Consider the following 16,957-nt stretch of genomic DNA (forward strand, 5'->3'; position numbering starts at 1 on the left):
ACATGCAAGCCATTGCAAAAGAGCAGTATAAAACTCATAACATTGATGTTAATAGTATTAACCTCAACGGAGGCATGGGATAGACTAAATTCTTTAACCCCTTTGAATAATAGATTCGTGCAACATCATAGAAAATTAGTACATGACATTTAAATTAAAGGACGTACAACGACTCAGAGATCAGTATGATAAAGACAATGACCAGAATAAGGATAGCTGGTGGTCTGATACTTTCTCTTTTCTCAACCCAGCCAACTGGTTCAGAGGAATCGGTGGGTGGGTTGCTGGGATCATGCAGAGCATAATACATATAGTTATGATTATTGTAGTCATATACGTACTATTCCAGATTGTGCTCAAGGGTATCTCAGTATGCACAGATAAATTTTGTGTAATGGATGCAAGAGTATAAATTTTCTTCTTCATTCTTATGTTATCCTCTAGTGATTCTAATTAATATTACTGTACTAATTTTTGTTTTTATATTTTAGTATACTTATTGCAGAACAAAGAAAAGGTTGTGAGAGTTAAACGGAAGAATTGATAGTAGATTTGATTCTCTTATTGAATACAAGCGTGTACATGTGTAATACCAAAAATAAAGGCTTTGTCTTTGGCCCTGTGGTAATCTAAAATATGGATATGTTAAAGGGGGATTTGTGATAGATTATAAAAGGAATATGTCAAAGGGGGGAATTGTAGAGATCAGATTGAAGAATCCATTTTGTCTTCCTCTACTCAGAGACGTATATGAAGAAACTTGAGCAAGGTAGACATATTTCCTTTTATGGACGCATTCCTTTGCCATATTGTAACCTGCATTCCAGAAGTGAACGTTATCAGTAGAATAGATACTCTTTGTTAGAGAATATGAGCCCTTGTACGCATGTCTGTAAATGCTTATCTCATTCCTATATAAACAGGAGGGGTGAGCCCAGTGAGTCAGAGGCGAGCTCCTGGGCGATCCCTGCATATGAATACACATCTCTTGTGCTGTGTGTTATTACTTGGATCTCTCTACATCAGAAAGCCAGGGACGAATGAGGACTCAACAAGGTGTTATCCCATTTTTTAATCCACCTTCCGTTTGATAGTTCGGAAGTCTTGATCTTTTCTTGGGGGGATGGGACTAGAAAAAGAGAAGAAATATAAGACTCGAAATGTCACATAAATCATAATGAACATCTGGGTATGAAAGGGTATGAAAATAACACGCAGGGTCAGTTCTGGCTTTTACAAGGAGCATTTTATTCTTATAGAATAGTAATAATATATTTATTAATATAATTGTCAGTGATGGTCTATTAAGATGGATATAAACTCCCCAAACAGGAATATTACTCTTCATTATCAGCTATTAAGGAGATAACAATCAGTAATATTGATCATTCTAACAAGTCGTCACATAAATCATCATAGATGATAGATTAGTATTACATAAGAATAATGCAGAAAAGTGACGGCTCACCTGATGGAAATCCACATCACTGCTGTTCTCTGAATCCGATATAATAATACGCTTACAGCACTTTTTATTCGCCATACTTGCACTCACTTAACGCCACAATCCTCACTCTCCAACGCCTTAAACAACCCTCAACGGAATCAGGGGTTACACAGCATCTAGAACTGTCCGGTAAATTGTGACATCACTGTAGTGACACCATCAGCTCTGGACCATTGTCACTGTGACCTCAGCACATATACAATTATAAGCTGCTAGATATGTCTAGATAGGAGGCTGCACTAATACTCCCAAACACTTATTCTAATCACATGGAGTAATAATAATGGGATGATTATTTGTAAAAAGTGTTGTTTTGTATTGGAGAATGCAGCCTAGATTTCTCCCCTCACTCCACTTTTATTTTCTTTCCTTCTCTCGCCTTGATCTTTCCTATTTTATCATTGCTATTATAATATCTTATAAGGTATAAATTTACATGTCTGTTTCCCAAATCTTATTGTGATGTTTATCGTTTCGGAAACTTTAATACAAATTTACAGTTTTAAAAAATTACATAGATTTATCAAATAAGACCAATATTCCTCTGTATGACACAAAAGCATACAGGACTTTGGCACAAGTAATTTACTGAGTATGTCTTAGGAATCTGGTTGGACCCCATGGCCAAGGAGTGGAACAATTGCTGTAGTTACAATAACTGCAGTGAGACATGGGAGGGCAGTGGTAGAGGTGCCACACACTGGCAGAAGAGGGGCAATGATCTGCCCCGATCTTCTGAAATTGGAGCAGTTGAGTAGTGCTCCTTGTTTCTCTAATAAGGAGATTGTAAAATGCTCAGTGCACTGGGTTCCTTATTCTGGCTAAATAAGAACATCCTGCTCAGTGGTACCAAGTATCCTAGGCAGTGCTGCCACTCGGGAGCCACATACTGGCAAAATTTTCAGGGCCCCCTTGAAATTCCACCCAGGCTCCACCCTAGCCCCGCCTCCACCCATCAAACCTTCCACAGTCCCATCACCCTCTCCTGGAAAAACTCCACTTCTGCACCGTGCTTCTCACCAATCACACATTAAGGCTATGTGCATACCTTGAGTATTTGCTTGCAGAAATTTCTACAAGGTTTCTGCATTTCTTGGCAGGAAAAATACTGGCTCAAATGAGGACTGCCCCAGGAAAGACCAAGAGTCACCTCTGGTTCTGAGGATAGGTTTATCTGAATCACCAGCCTCAGAAATCGCAGGTTAACAGCAGCTCAGATTAGAGACCAGGTCAATGCCACACAGAGTTCTAGCAGCAGAGACATCCCTACAACAACTAAGAAGAGACTTTGTGCAGCAGGCCTTCATAGTAAAATAGCTGCTAGGAAACCACTGCTAAGGACAGACAACAAGCAGAAGAGACTTGTTTGGGCTAAAGAACACAAGGAATGGACATTAGACCAGTGGAAATCTGTGCTTTGGTCTGATGAGTCCAAATTTGAGATCTTTGGTTCCAACCACGGTGTCTTTGTGCGGCGCAGAAAAGGTGAACGGATGGACTCTACATGCCTGGTTCCCACCATGAAGCATGGAGGAGGAGGTGTGATGGTGTGGGGATGCTTTGCTGGTGACACTGTTGGGGACTTTATGCGTAAATATATTGAAGGGATATATTCGTATTTAGCTCACAGAAAATTTCCCTTTGTCTTAAAAAGTTCAAACCTTTATTATACCTTAGTTAAAAAGCCTTAATACATACAATAATTATACATCACACCAACACCACTAAAGAAAGAAAAAGATAACCAGGGGGGGTGCCTAACCCTAAACTGGCCTATCTCAACCTACCTACTTGCGGAGGTTGGCACCCTAGACCTGCGCATTGGCGCCCCCGCTCCTCGATGGCTGACCCTGCTATCCCTGTTGGGCCCTGTGGTGGCAGGGAGTGAGACACTCCCTGCCACCACAGGGCCCAACAGGGATAGCAGGGTCAGCCATCGAGGAGCGGGGGCGCCAATGCGCAGGTCTAGGGTGCCAACCTCCCAAGTAGGTAGGTTGAGATAGGCCAGTTTAGGGGTAGGCATCCCCCCCCCCCGGTTATCTTTTTCTTTCTTTAGTGGTGTTGGTGTGATGTATAATTATTGTATGTATTAAGGCTTTTTAACTAGGGTATAATAAAGGTTTGAACTTTTTAAGACAAAGGGAAATTTTCTGTGAGCTAGACACTGTTGGGGATTTATTCAAAATTGAAGGCATACTGAACCAGCATGGCTACCACAGCATCTTGCAGCGGCATGTTATTCCATCCGGTTTGCTTTTAGTTGGACCATCATTTATTTTTAACAGGACAATGACCCCAAACACACCTCCAGGCTGTGTAAGGGCTATTTGACCAAGAAGGAGAGTGATGGGGTGCTACGCCAGATGACCTGGCCTCCACAGTCGCCAGACCTGAACCCAATCGAGATGGTTTGGGGTGAGCTGGATCGCAGAGTGAAGGCAGAAGGGCCAACAAGTGCGAAGCATCTCTGGGAATTCCTTCAAGATTGTTGGAAGACCATTCCCAGTGACTACCTCTTGAAGCTCATCAAGAGAATGCCAAGAATGTGCAAAGCAGTCATCAAAGCACAAGGGGGCTACTTTGAAGAACATAGAATATAAGACATAATTTCAGTTGTTTCACACTTTTTTTGTTAAGTATATAATTCCACATGTGTTAATTCATAGTTTTGATGCCTTCAGTGTGAATGTACAATTTTCATAGTCATGAAAATACAGAAAAATCTTGAAATGAGAAGATGTGTCCAAACTTTTGGTCTGTACTGTAATACCACCACAAAGTGACTGAATACTACAATACTGGTCATTAATTAAAAAAAAACCCACAATCCTAAGTGTCATTATACAGAGGAGCTCTGTATATACTGTCAGTGTACAGGTAATACAGTGATCACCAGAGACCTTATACACAGGAGCTCTGTATATAGTGTCAGTGTACAGGTAACACACCTGTATCCCCCTCTCACTTCATCATTTGTAGTCACCCCCAGACACACTTCATCATGTGCAGTCCCCCTCCCCACCACTTCATATGTAGTCACCCTCACCTCCTAGACTTCATCATGTGCAGTCCCCCTCACACCCCACTTCATCATATTCAGTCCCCTGTTATGAACTGGTGGCCTAGGAGCAGCATGGACGAGCTCTGGAGTAGGTGGCCTCTATACTTACCGCAGACCCTGAACTTAACACATAAACTAGAAGTAGCCGTGGGATGTTCCTGTCACTCCCTAGACACCTCGTCACGGCCGGAGAACTAATTACCCCTAAAGAAAGAAACAGGAATACTATCTTGCCTCAGAGAAAATTCCCAAAGGAAAGGCAGCCCCCCACAAATATTGACTGTGAGAGGAGAGGGAAATTACAAACGCAGACTGAAAACAGAATTTAGCAAAGGAGGCCACGCTACCTAGAAAGAAAAGACAGGACAGAGTACTGTGAAGTCAGTATAAAAAATACTACAAAATCCACCACAGAGAATACAAGAATCTTCACACCTAACTAAAGGCATGGAGGGTAACTCTGTGACTCCAGAGCTTCCAACTTGGCTGAATAAATCTTTACACAGACAAAGCTGGACAAGAAAAAACATAGAAATTCACACAACTATTAAGTCCACCGCATGTGGACTGCAAAAACAGAGCCACGACTTATCTTTGATGATTTGGACAATCCAGAAGGAGAAACCAAGCAGAGATGTGGATCCCTAGAAAACAATGGACAACTGGCACTCACAGAAGGAAGGAGCCAGACTAAATAGCCCCGTCCAAAGTGGAAGCAGCTGATGACTGTTGTGAAGGACAAACAGCAGCACTACCACTTATAACCACCGGAGGGAGCCCAAGAGCAGAACCCACAACAGAATTCACAACAGTCCCCGTCCCCAATTGAAAATCTTTTGTTGAAGTTGAATAAAATGGTCCATGACAAGGCTCCAACCTGCAAAGCTGATCTGGCAACAGCAATCAGAGAAAGTTGGAGCCAGATTGATGAAGAGTACTGTTTGACATTCATTAACCCCTTTACCCCCAAGGGTGGTTTGCACGTTATTGACCGGGCCAATTCTTACAATTCTGACCACTGTCTCTTTATGAGGTTATAACTCCGAAACGCTTCAACGGATCTTGGCGATTCTCAGACTGTTTTCTTGTGACATATTGTACTTCATGACAGTGGTAAAATTTCTTCGATATAACTTGCGTTTATTTGTGAAAAAAACGGAAATTTGGCGAAAATTTGGAAAATTTCACAATTTTCAAATTTTGAATTTTTGTTCTCTTAATCCAAAGAGTTATGTGACACAAATTAGTTAATAAATAACATTGCCCACATGTCTACTTTACATCAGCACAATTTTGGAACCAAAAATATTTTTGTTAGGGAGTTATAAGGGTTAAAATTTGACCAGCAATTTCTTATTTTTACAACAAAATTTACAAAACCATTTTTTTTAGGGACCACCTCACAATTGAAGTCACTTTGAGAGGTCTATACGGCAGAAAATACCCAAAAGTGACAACATTCTGAAAACTGCACCCCTCAAGGTGCTCAAAATCACATTCAAGAAGTTTATTAACCCTTCAGATGTTTCACAGCAGCAGAAGCAACATGGAAGAAAAAAAATTAACATTTTACTTTTTAGTCACAAAAATGATCTTTCAGCAATAATTCTTTTATTTTACCAAGGGTAAAAAGAGAAAATGGACCTCAAAAGTTGTTGTCCAATTTGTCCTGAGTACGCTGATACCCCACATGCAAGGTAGAACCACTTTTTGGGCGCACGGCAGGGCTCAGAAGGAAAGGAGCGCTGTTTGACATTTTCAAGCTAAAATTGGCTGGAATTGAGATCGGACGCCATGTCATGTTTGGTGAGCCCCTGATGTGCCTAAACAGTGGAAACCCCCCACAAGTGACCCCATTTTGGAACCTAGACCCCCTAAGGAACATATCTAGGTGTGTGTTGAGCACTTTGAACCCCAAGTGCTTCACAGAAGTTTATAACGCCCGGGCGTGAAAATAAAAAATCCTATTTTTTCCACAAACATGATTGTTTAGTCCCCAATTTTTTATTTTCCCAAGGATAACAGGAGAAATTGGACCCCAAAAGTTGTCCAATTTGTCCTGAGCACGCTGATACCCCATATGTGGGGGTAACCACTGTTTGAACGCATGGCAGGGCTCAGTAGGAAAGGAGCACCGTTTGACATTTTCAAGCTAAAATTGGCTGGAATTGAGATCGGACACCATGTCGCGTTTGACGAGCCCCTGATGTGCTTAAACAGTAAAAAAAAAACATAAGTGACCCCATTTTGGAAACTAGACCCCCTAAGGAACTTATCTATGTGTGTGTTGAGCACTTTGAACCCACAAGTGCTTCACAAAAGTTTATAACGCCGGGCGTGAAAATAAAAAATTCTATTTTTTTCCCACAAAAATGATTTTTCAGTCCCCAATTTTTTATTTTCCCAAGGGTAACAGGAGAAATTGGACACCAAAAGTTGTTGTCCAATTTATCCCGAGTACGTTGATGTCCCATATGTGGGGGTAAACCACTGTTTGGGCGCACGACAGAGCACCCCTGACCCTAATCCCAAAGGTAACCATAACCCTAATCAAAACCCTAAACCGAACACACCCCTAATCCTAATCTCAACCCTAACCTCAAAACCTAACCCTAATCCCAATACACCCTTATCCCTAATCCCAACCCTAGCCTTAACCCTAATCCCAAACCTAACCCTAATCCCAAATGTAACCCTATTGCCAACCCTAATCCAAACCCTAATCCCAACTCTAACCCTAACTTTAGCCCCAACCCTAGCCCTAACCCTAAATTTAGCCCAAACCTTAATTTTAGCCCTAAACCTAGCCCCAACCCTAACCCTAACTTTAGCCCCAACCCTAACCCTAGCCCTAACCTTAGCTCTAACCCTAATCCTAGCTCTAACCCTAACCCTAACCCAAGCCCTATCCCTAGCCCTAACCCTAAGGCTATGTGCACACATTGCGGATTTTGCTGCGGATCCGCAGCGTTTCCGCAGCTGCGGGTCCGCAGCAGCTTCCCATGAGTTTACAGTACAATGTAAACCTATGGGAAACATAAAACGCTGTGCCCGGTTTACATTCCGCAGCATGTCAATTCTTATTACGGATTCCGCAGCGGTTTTACACCTGCTCCATAATAGAAAACCGCAGGTGTAAAACCGCAGGTGAATCCGCACAAAAAACGCGGTACATCCGCGATAAATCTGCAGGAAAAACGCAGCGTTTTGGCCCTGCGGATTTATCAAATCCGCTGCGGAAAAATCCGCAGAGAACCATTCTATGTTATATGTGCACATATCCTAACCCTACCCCTAACCCTACTCCTAACCCTAATTGGAAAATAGAAATTCATACATTTTTTTAATTTTATTATTTTTTCCTTACTAAGGGGGTGATAAAGGGGGGGGGGGGTAATTACTATTTTTTTTATTTTGATCACTGTGATAGGATCTCACAGTGACCAAAATAAAACAAGTGGAAGAATCTTCCTCTGCCGGCCGGCAGATCATGGCGGACGCACTGCGCATGCGCCCGCCATTCTCTTACCGGAACAAGAAGCCGGCGGCCAGCAGAAGAAACAGGATGACCCAGGGACACCGGTAAGTATAACAGGGTCCCCGAATCCCCCTATTTCTCTGTCCTCTGATGTGCGATCACATCAGAGAACAGAGAATGACATCGCTTTTTTTTTTTTTTGCGGTCTCCGGTAAACAGTTAATTACCGGCGATTGCAAAACAGGGGTTGGTAAAAACCGACCCCGATCATGTTCTTTGAGGGTCTCGGCTACCCCCGGCAGCTGAGACCCCAAAGATCTTCCGGGTCCCGGGCGGCGGGCGCACTGCGCATGCGCCCACCATTTTTTCCCCGGAAAAAGATGGCGGCGCCCATCGGGAGCCACGAGCAGCACCGGGGGAGATAGGTGAGTATTGGGGGGCTATCGGGGGCGATCGGGGACCGCATTTCTCTGTCCTCCGATGTGCGATCACATCGGAGGACAGAGAAATTAAATGGCAAATCGCGGTTTTTTTTTGTTGCGGTCGCCGGTAAACAGTTAATTACCGGCGATCGCAAAACAGGGGTCGGTAAAAACCGACCCCGATCATGTTCTTTGAGGGTCTCGGCTACCCCCGGCAGCTGAGACCCCAAAGATCTTCCGGGTCCCGGGCGGCGGGCGCACTGCGCATGCGCCCGCCATTTTTTCCCCGGAAAAAGATGGCGGCGCCCATCGGGAGCCACGAGCAGCACCGGGGGAGATAGGTGAGTATTGGGGGGCTATCGGGGGCGATCGGGGACCGCATTTCTCTGTCCTCCGATGTGCGATCACATCGGAGGACAGAGAAATTAAATGGCAAATCGCGGTTTTTTTTTGTTGCGGTCGCCGGTAAACAGTTAATTACCGGCGATCGCAAAACAGGGGTCGGTAAAAACCGACCCCGATCATGTTCTTTGAGGGTCTCGGCTACCCCCGGCAGCTGAGACCCCAAAGATCTTCCGGGTCCCGGGCGGCGGGCGCACTGCGCATGCGCCCGCCATTTTTTCCCCGGAAAAAGATGGCGGCGCCCATCGGGAGCCACGAGGAGCACCGGGGGAGATAGGTGAGTATTGAGGGGCTATCGGGGGCGATCGGGGACCGCATTTCTCTGTCCTCCGATGTGCGATCACATCGGAGGACAGAGAAATTAAATGGCAAATCGCGTTTTTTTTTGTTGCGACTGCCGGTAAACAGTTAATTACTGGCGATCGCAACTCGGGGGTCGGTAAAACCCCCCCAAATCATGTTCTCTGGGGTCTCGGCTACCCTCGGCAACCGAGACCCCAGAGAAAATCCTCTGGGGGGCGCTATTCACTTTTTCCACAGTGCCGTTAATTAACGGCGCTGTGGTTTAAGTACCCTTAGTGGCCGCCGTTAAAAGGCGTATTGGCGGTCGTTAAGGGGTTAAGGGCATAGAAATTCAAAATTGCGAAATTTTCAAATTTTTCTCCAAATTTCCATTTTTTTCACAAATAAACGCAGGTAATATCAAAGAAATGTTACCACTATCATGAAGTACAATATGTCATGAGGAAGCAATGTCAGAATCATCAGGATCCGTTGAAGCGTTCCAGAGTTATAACCTCATAAAGGGACAGTGGTCAGAATTGTAAAAATTGGCCCGGTCATAAACGTGCAAACCACCCTTGGGGGTTAAGGGGTTAACCTACAATCTGCACCCCATCTTGACTGAAAAAAAACAGAAATGTAGAAATTTTTGCAAATTTCTTAAAGGGAACCTGTCACCACGTTTTTGGAAGATGGGATAAAAATAGCGTTAAATAGGGGCAGAGGTGGGCGTTACATTAGTGTGTGTGTTATGCGTTTATTACCCACCTAAGTTGCCGAAATAACTTTGCAAAGTCTCCGTTTTCGCCTGTCAATCAGGCTGGTCAGGTCGCATGGGCGTTGTCTTCCCCCAGATTTGGCGTAGTTTTCCGTTGGTGGCGTAGTGGTGTGCGCATGCCCAAAGTCCGGAATCCTCTTCCAGGGGATTTAAAATAGCGCGGTGTTCGTTATTGCATTGGTGATCGGTGGGCGCGGCCATCTTCCTTTGGCCGCGCGTGCGCAGAAGCGGCGCTCTGCTGGCCGCGGCTTCAGGAAAATGGCCGCCGCGATATCCATCTGCGCACGCGCGGCATCCCGCGGCCATTTTCCTGAAGCCGCGGCCAGCAGAGCGCCGCTTCTGCGCACGCGCGGCCAAAGGAAGATGGCCGCGCCCACCGATCACCAATGCAATAACGAACACCGCGCTATTTTAAATCCCCTGGAAGAGGATTCCGGACTTTGGGCATGCGCACACCACTACGCCACCAACGGAAAACTACGCCAAATCTGGGTGAAGACACCACGCCCATGTGACCTGACCAGCCTGATTGACAGGCGAAAACGGAGACTTTGCAAAGTTATTTCGGCAACTTAGGTGGGTAATAAACGCATAACACACACACTAATGTAACGCCCACCTCTGCCCCTATTTAACGCTATTTTTATCCCATCTTCCAAAAACGTGGTGACAGGTTCCCTTTAAATAAGAAAAACAACAGTTTTGGTGAACAGCCATTTTCAGGTCTTTCCAGAGATGATCAATTGGGTTTTGGTCAGGGCTCACCAGTCAAGAATGGTCACAGAGTTGTTCTGAAGCCACTCCTTTGTTATTTTAGCTGTGTGCTTAGGGTCATTGTCTTGTTGGAAGGTGAATCTTTGGCCAAGTCTGAGGTCCAGAAAACTCTGCAAGAGGTTTTCATCCAGGATATCTTTTGTTATGAACTGGTGGCCTAGGAGCAGCATGAGACGTACTCTGGAGAAGGTGGTATCTATACTGACCGCGGACCCTGAACTTAACACCGCAACTAGAAGTAGCCGTGGGATGTACCTACTGATCCTAGACACCTCGACACAGCCGGAGAACTAATTAACCCTATAGATAGAAAAGGGAAAGCTATCTCGCCTCAGAGAAAATTCCCAAAGGATAGGCAGCCCCCCACAAATATTGACTGTGAGAGGAGAGGAAAAAACATACACAGGCTGAAAACAGGATTTAGCAAAGGAGGCCAATCTAGCTAGATAGAAAAGATAGGACAGAGTACTATGCGGTCAGTAATAAAATGCTATGAAATATCCACCACAGAAAGTACAAAAACTTCACATCTAACTAAAGACATGAAGGGGTATATCTGCCTCTCCAGAGATTCCAGCTGGACTGCATAAATTCTTACACAGATTAAGCTGGACAAGAAAAAACATGAAATGCACTGAACAATAAGGCCCACAAAATGTGGGCTGCAAAACAAGCAGGACTTATCTTGGTGAAAAGACCAGGAAGCAAGAGAGACCATGAAGAGATGTGAATCCTCCAGATACAATTGACAACTGGCACTCATTAAAGGGTGAAGCCAGACTAAATAACCCAGTCCAGAGTGAACACACCTGATATCTGCTGTGAAGGACAGGCAGCAGCGCTACCACTGATAACCACCGGAGGGAGCCCAAGAACAGAATTCACAACAGTACCCCCCCCTTGAGGAGGGGTCACCGAACCCTCACCAGAGCCCCCAGGCCGATCAGGACGAGCCAAATGGAAGGCACGAACCAAATCGTCAGCATGAACATCAGAGGCAACAACCCACGAATTATCCTCCTGGCCATAACCCTTCCACTTGACAAGATACTGAAGCCTCGGCCTTGAAAAACGAGAATCCAAGATCTTCTCAACAACATACTCCAACTCCCCATCAATCAACACCGGGGCAGGAGGATCAACAGAGGGAGCGACGGGTACCACATATTTCCGCAACAAAGATCTATGAAAAACATTGTGGATGGAAAAAGAGGCTGGAAGGGCCAAACGAAAAGACACTGGATTGATAATCTCAGAAATCCTGTAAGGACCAATAAACCGAGGCTTGAACTTAGGGGAAGAAACCTTCATAGGAACATGACGGGAAGACAACCAGACCAAATCCCCAACCCGAAGCCGGGAACCCATATGCCGCCGACGGTTAGCAAAACGCTGAGCCTCCTCCTGAGACAACACCAAATTGTCCACAACATGAGCCCAAATTTGCTGCAACCTGTCAACCACAGAGTCCACCCCAGGTGTTGTGAATTCTGTTTGTGGGCTCCCCCGGTGGTGTTTTATGGTATTGCCACTTATTTGCCTTCTTCTATCCTTGATCACCTGTTGACACCCATTAGGGGAGTTTCCTATTTAAGGCTGCTTGGCTGCTGGTCCGATGCCGGCCAACAATGTATCAGTAGCTTTCTGTTGCATTCTCCTGCCTCAAGATCCTGTTCAGCTAAGTTGAATTTTGTTTCTAGTTAATGCTATTTTTGTCCAGCTATTTGCAATGTGACTCTCTGTAGCTGGAAGCTCTCGTGGACTGAAATTGCCACTCCAGTGGCATGAGTTGTCACTGGAGTTTTAAAGTAATTTCAGGATGGTGTTTTTGAGTAGTGTTTTGAAGTTGACCGTGAAGTGACTCTTTCCTGTACTTCTGCTATCTAGTAAGCGGACCTCACTGTGCTAAATCTGCTGTTCATCCTACGTATGTCTTTTCCTCTTGACTCACCGTCAATATCTGTGGGGGACTGCTATCTCCTTTTGGGGTTCATCTCTGGAGGTAAGGCAGGCCTGTATATTCCTCTGATAGGGGTAGTTAGATCTCCGGCTGGCGCGTGGTGTCTAGGGCATCGTAGGAAACACTCCCCGGCTACTTCCAGTGTCGTGTCAGGTTCAGGTCACGGTCACTTTAGTTCCCATCACCCGAGAGCTAGTCCGTTGTTATTTTGATTTCCCTGCCATTGGGAAAATCATAACAGTTTGGCCGGCCCACATGTGTTAAAACTATGCACTAAAGCAGGAAAGGATATAAAAGGTTTTTTTTTTCCTTCTGTGTTTGGAAAGTGCACCTTAGTGCATTTTTGTACTCCTTGCTTAAACTGCAGTCTTCAGCCTTTTTTTTTTTTTCTCCTCTCCTCTTAATCTCTGAATGGCTTTGGTTACACCTGTTTGAATCATGGATCCACAGAGTTTGGTTGCAGGTCTGAATAACCTGGCTACAAAGGTTCAGAACTTACAAGATTTTGTTATACGTGCTCCAATGTCTGAACCTAAGATCCCTATGCCTGAATTTTTTACCGGAGACAGATCCCGTTTTTTGAATTTCAGAGAGAATTGTAAATTGTTTTTGTCTCTGAAATCTCACTCTGCTGGTGATCCTGCGCAACAGGTTAAAATTGTTATTTCTCTATTGCGGGGTGACCCACAAAGTTGGGCATTTGCATTGTCGCCAGGGGATCCTGCGTTATTAAATGTAGATGCGTTTTTTCTGGCTTTGGGGTTGCTTTATGAAGAACCTAATTTAGAGATTTTGGCTGAGAAAGCCTTGATAGCTCTTTCCCAAGGGCAAAATGAAGCTGAGATATACTGCCAGAAATTTCGTAAATGGTCGGTGCTTACTAAATGGAATGAGTGCGCTCTAGCAGCTAATTTCAGAGAAGGTCTCTCTGATGCCGTGAAGGATGTCATGGTGGGGTTCCCTGTGCCTACAGGTCTGAATGATGCCATGAAATTGGCTATCCAGATTGATCGGCGTTTACGGGAGCGCAAATCTGTGCACCATATGGCGGTATCTTCTGAGCAAAAATCTGTGCACCATATGGCGGTATCTTTTGAGCAAAAACCTGTGCACCATATGGCGGTATCTTCTGAGCAAAAACCTGTGCACCATATGGCGGTATCTTCTGAGCAAAAACCTGTGCATCATTTGGCGGTGACCTCTGAAAAGGCACCAGAGCATATGCAATGCGATAGTGTATTGTCTAGAGGCGAACGACAGAATTACAGGCGCAAAAATGGGTTGTGCTTCTATTGTGGAGATCCAGCTCATGTTATATCAGCATGCTCTAAACGCATAAAGAAGGTTGATAAAAAGGTTGATAAATCTTTTTCTATGGGTACCTTGCAGTCTAAATTTCTTTTGTCCGTGACATTGATTTGTACTTTATCATCTGTTACTGTGGATGCTTATGTGGATCCTGGCGCCGCTCTGAGTCTCATGGATTGGTCCTTTGCCAAGCGTTGTGGGTTTGATTTAGAGCCTCTGGAGGTTTCTATTCCCTTAAAGGGTATTGATTCTACACCTTTGGCTAGCAATAAACCACAATATTGGACACAAGTGACTATGCATCTTTCCCCAGACCATCAGGAGATTATTCGTTTCCTTGTGTTATATAATCTACATGACGTATTAGTACTTGGATTACCATGGTTACAGATTCATAATCCAGTCTTGGACTGGAGATCAATGTCTGTGCTGAGCTGGGGATGTCGGGGGATTCATGGGGATGCACCTTTGGTTCCCATTTCTTCATCTACTCCCTCTGAGATCCCAGCATTTCTGTCAGATTTTTATGATGTCTTTCAGGAGCCTAAAACTGATTCTCTCCCCCCTCACAGAGAGTGTGACTGCGCTATTGAGTTGATTCCCGGTAGTAAATTTCCTAAGGGTCGCTTGTTTAATTTGTCTGTACCTGAACATACTGCTATGCGGGAGTATATCAGAGAATCTTTGGAAAAGGGTCATATTCGCCCCTCTTTGTCTCCATTGGGGGCAGGGTTTTTCTTTGTGGGTAAGAAGGATGGTTCATTGAGACCTTGTATCGACTATCGACTTCTGAAAAAGATTACAGTTAAATACCAGTACCCGTTACCTTTACTGACTGATCTTTTTGCTCGCATAAAGGGGGCAAAGTGGTTCACTAAGATCGATCTACGTGGTGCGTATAATTTGGTGCGGATTAAGCAGGGGGATGAGTGGAAGACCGCATTTAATACGCCTGAAGGCCATTTTGAGTATTTGGTAATGCCTTTCGGTCTCGCGAATGCCCCTTCCGTTTTTCAGTCCTTTATGCACGATATTTTCCGTGAATATCTGGATAAATTTATGATTGTGTATTTGGATGATATTTTGATTTTTTCGGAGGACTGGGAATCTCATGTTCAACAGGTCAGGAGAGTTTTTCAGGTTTTACGAGCTAATTCTCTATTTGTGAAGGGCTCAAAGTGTATTTTTGGGGTTCAGAGAATTTCCTTTCTGGGATATATTTTTTCCCCTTCATCTATGGAGATGGACCCTGTTAAGGTTCAGGCTATTTGTGATTGGATACAACCTACTTCTCTAAAGAGTCTTCAGAAATTCTTGGGATTTGCTAATTTCTATCGCCGATTCATAGCGGGTTTTTCTGCCATTGCTAAACCTTTGACTGATTTGACCAAGAAGGGTGCTGATGTTGCTAATTGGTCCTCTGCGGCTGTGGAGGCCTTTCGGGAGCTTAAGCGCCGCTTTTCTTCCGCTCCTGTGTTGCGCCAGCCTGATGTTTCGCTCCCGTTCCAGGTTGAAGTAGATGCTTCCGAGATCGGAGCAGGTGCAGTTTTGTCGCAGAAAGGTCCTGACTGCTCAGTGATGAGACCATGTGCGTTTTTCTCTCGAAAGTTTTCGCCCGCTGAGCGGAATTATGATGTTGGAAATCGGGAGCTCTTGGCCATGAAGTGGGCATTTGAGGAGTGGCGTCATTGGCTTGAGGGTGCTAGACACCAGGTGGTGGTCTTGACTGACCACAAAAATCTAATTTATCTTGAGTCAGCCAGGCGTCTGAATCCTAGACAGGCGCGCTGGTCGTTGTTTTTCTCTCGATTTAACTTTGTGGTCTCATATCTGCCTGGGTCTAAGAATGTGAGGGCGGATGCCCTCTCTAGGAGTTTTGAGCCTGATTCGCCTGGTGATTCCGAACCTACTGGCATCCTGAAGGATGGGGTGATATTGTCAGCTGTCTCCCCAGACCTGCGGCGCTCTTTGCAGGAGTTTCAGGTGGATAGGCCTGATCGCTGTCCGCCTGGTAGACTGTTTGTCCCTGATGACTGGACCAGTAGAGTTATTTCGGAGGTTCACTCTTCCGCGTTGGCAGGTCATCCTGGAATTTCTGGCACCAGGGATCTGGTGTCTAGGTCCTTCTGGTGGCCTTCCTTGTCTCGAGATGTACGTGTTTTTGTGCAGTCTTGTGATGTTTGTGCTCGGGCTAAGCCCTGCTGTTCCCGGGCCAGCGGGTTGTTGTTGCCCTTGCCTATTCCTAAGAGGCCTTGGACGCACATCTCTATGGACTTTATTTCTGACCTTCCTGTTTCTCGTAGGATGTCCGTCATCTGGGTGGTGTGTGACCATTTTTCCAAGATGGTTCACTTGGTACCTTTGCCCAAATTGCCCTCCTCCTCTGAGCTGGTCCCTCTATTTTTTCAGAATGTTGTGCGTTTGCATGGTATTCCTGAGAATATAGTGTCTGACAGGGGTACTCAGTTTGTGTCTAGATTTTGGCGGGCGTTCTGTGCCAGGATGGGCATCGACTTGTCTTTTTCGTCTGCATTCCATCCTCAGACTAATGGCCAGACTGAGCGTACTAATCAGACCTTGGAGACTTACTTGAGGTGTTTTGTGTCCGCTGATCAGGACGATTGGCTTGATTTTTTGCCATTGGCAGAGTTTGCCCTTAACAATCGGGCCAGTTCTGCCACTTTGGTTTCTCCATTTTTTTGTAATTCAGGGTTTCACCCTCGCTTTTCGTCCGGTCAATTGGAGTCTTCGGATTGTCCTGGAGTAGATGCTGTGGTTGATAGAATGCATCAGATTTGGGGACAGGTTGTGGACAATCTGAAGTTGTCCCAGGAGAAGACTCAACAGTTCACTAATCGTCATCGGCGTGTCGGTCCTCGTCTTTGTGTTGGGGACCTGGTTTGGTTGTCTTCTCGATTTGTTCCTATGAAGGTCTCGTCTCCTAAGTTTAAGCCTCGGTTTATCGGCCCTTATAGGATTCTGGAG

The sequence above is a fragment of the Ranitomeya variabilis genome, chromosome 5 (assembly GCF_051348905.1).
Source record: "Ranitomeya variabilis isolate aRanVar5 chromosome 5, aRanVar5.hap1, whole genome shotgun sequence".
In the NCBI taxonomy this organism is placed as follows: domain Eukaryota; kingdom Metazoa; phylum Chordata; class Amphibia; order Anura; family Dendrobatidae; genus Ranitomeya; species Ranitomeya variabilis.